At 54.4% G+C, this 2,732-nt stretch overlaps 1 pseudogene; it reads left to right on the top strand.

The window, feature by feature from the left end:
* Positions 1 to 760: 760 nt before the first annotated feature.
* On the top strand, positions 761 to 2,189 carry LOC113409474 (annotated as a pseudogene).
* The last annotated feature ends 543 nt before the right edge of the window (positions 2,190 to 2,732 follow it).

A 2,732-nucleotide genomic window follows, 5' to 3' on the forward strand; every position in this document is an offset into this window, starting at 1 on the left:
GCGCACACACTACTGATGAGCTGCCACATCTGCAGGTAAAGCAACAGGTGATTCCTTGAATGCTCCCCACCTTCCCTCGCTGCTCCCATTGCAGCCTTTGGTGAAGCTGGGGAGTGGGGTCAGAGCTACCCAAGAGGGCACAGAAGAGAGAGAAAAACGATGCAGAAGGAAAAGGGGGAAAATACCCTGAAAAGAAGAGACAAGAAGCTGTGGGAGGGTGAGAAGGAGACTGTGAAGGACAGGAGAGAAGTGACTGGAGAGACAGCAACAACTGTGTGAGACAGGGAAGGGGAGACAGTTTGGGAACCACTCAGAGAGCATGTCTCTGCCTTTGTAAGCCAGCCAGGAACCTATGAGGTAAAGGGAAGATCTCTGTGGAGGCTCTACGAGCAGCCCACAAGCATTTTTTTCCAGTAATCTCTGCTTTATTGGGAGGGTGAGGAGAGCCAAATGTCCACCCCTCAACACTCTGCTGTTCTAGCTCCTGGGGTCTCTGGGTAAGCCACACTTTTGTGTCAGCCTCATTGTAACAAGGGTGCATCTCCGCACCTGCTCCTGTTCTCACTGGCTTCTGCAGACACATTAGCCTCTCCAGAGCAAGTCCTGGTCTGTCCATATGCAGGACAGCTGAAGAGCTGTGGGCAGAGGGTTGGATCTTTTGATGACTACCTGTTCTATTTATTCCCTCTGAAGCACGTGGCATTGGCCACTGTCGAAAGACAGGATACTGGATTAGATGGACCTTTGGTCTGACCCAGTGTGGCTGTTCTTACGTTCAGAGACTGCAGAAATCCCTGAGGAGCTGTACAGGGCTTGCCTTACAGTCTCTGGGTTTTTTCTTTGCAGTTCATGGCCCAGGGGAAAGCTGGGGGCAGCTCCCCTCTGTCTGCACCCCCAAAACCTGGCAGCCAGTTGGACAGTATGTTGGGAAGCCTCCGGTCTGACCTGAACAAACTGGGAATAGCTACCGTTGCCAAAGGTGTTTGTGGAGCCTGCAAGAAACCAATTGCTGGACAGGTGAGTCTAAGGCACCATCTTGTTGCTAAGCCTTGGCTACAGCAAGGAGTAACTGGGAGGGCTGTATCATGAGGCTGAAGGGACTGGCGATGCTGAAGAAACTGAAGTACTCTATTTATCCACTGGCCAGGTACGCTGTAAGCTCCTTCAGTGACCTCTACCCTGCCCTTGAGGGACTGCCCTCTCCTGAGATGATAGGTAATTCAGTTTTCATGCTACCCCAGTCCAGGGCTCACTTGAGTAGTAGAACGTGTAGTTAGTGCCAAACTCTACCTGGTGTGTTGTCACGTGAGTTGCCACAGCAAAGAAGTAGAGTCGTCCCCCATAACTGCTCCATCTTCCCTACAGGTTGTCACAACCATGGGGAAAACCTGGCACCCAGAGCACTTCGTTTGCACCACTGCCAGGAGGAAATTGGGTCACGCAACTTTTTTGAACGCAATGGTCAGCCCTACTGTGAGAAGGACTATCATAATCTCTTCTCCCCTCGCTGCTACTACTGCAACGGGCCCATCCTCAACGTGAGTCCCTGAGCCAGCGCGTGTCAGTAGAAGTCTCTCTTGGCCATGCACGGGGGAGTCTGGTGCTGTACTGTCGAGTAGAAAAGCGCACATCCATCTACCCCTGATAACTCTTCTCTTGTAGTTTTGGGACCCCTATTCTTCCTTCACCCTAGTGCTGTAGGGGAAATAATTGGACCCAGTGCAGCTATCTCCCTTCATCTGCTGTAGGCTCCTGCAATGCGAGGGCAGGTTCTACTGAACTAAATTTGCCCCATTGCAACTCTACTGAACTCAGTATTAGGATCTAGCTGTCTTGACTGCAGTAAGGATCTCCTGATTTTCCCCAATGGGATACCATGGTAGGAGGCATTCCTGCTGAGTTTCAGAGTACTGCACGGGACTGTGTCCCCTTCTCCCCCGGGTCTAGAGGAAAGGAGTGGTGTGTCTGACCTTGTTAGGGTAAAGGGGAGTGGGGGGGATTGAATCCCCAAGGAGGGGGCTTGGCTCAGCTCTTTAAGCACAGTTGATGTTTGCTGCACTCAGCACTGGCGTTTGAGTGCTCACTGTTTGTGGTTTCTCCCAAACAGAAAGTGGTGACAGCCCTGGACAGGACATGGCACCCAGAACACTTCTTTTGTGTGCAGTGTGGCGCTTTCTTTGGACCTGAAGGTACTATTGGTTTGTGCAGAGAGAAGCCACTCTGGTGAAGCAAGTAAGGGGTGGGGGTGGAGGCAACATAAGGGGCTGTGATGGGTCCTTTCCATAGAGCAGTGGTCCCCAAACTGTGGGGCATGTTTGGGGGGAGCGTAACGGCCCAGTCTACCCCCATAGGGGGTGGAGAGGAAGTGCCACTCAGCCCCGCTCTGCTCCCAGCTGTGGCCCTGTACTCTGGCACTTGGCCTGGCTGCAGCTCTGAACCCGACCGCAGCTCCGGCTGCAACTCCACTCCCGGCCCGGGCTCCAGCCCCATCCTCGCCCACCTTAGCCTGTCTGCGCCTCCCCCCAGGAGTCGTGGCCCCGCTCCCAACCGCAGCCCCGGCTGCAACTCCACTCCCAGCCAGCACTCCAGCCCCATCTTCACCCACCTTAGCCTGTCCGCGCCTCCCCACAGGAGTCGCGGCCCCGCTCCCGACTGCAGCTTCGGGGAGTGGGGCGCGGACAGAGGTAAGGGGGGGCACGACATGAAAAGTGTGGGGACTACTGTCCTAGAGC

Source organism: Terrapene carolina, unplaced genomic scaffold (genome assembly GCF_002925995.2).
Source record: "Terrapene carolina triunguis isolate 2854851 unplaced genomic scaffold, T_m_triunguis-2.0 Scaffold33555, whole genome shotgun sequence".
Lineage (NCBI taxonomy): Eukaryota > Metazoa > Chordata > Testudines > Emydidae > Terrapene > Terrapene triunguis.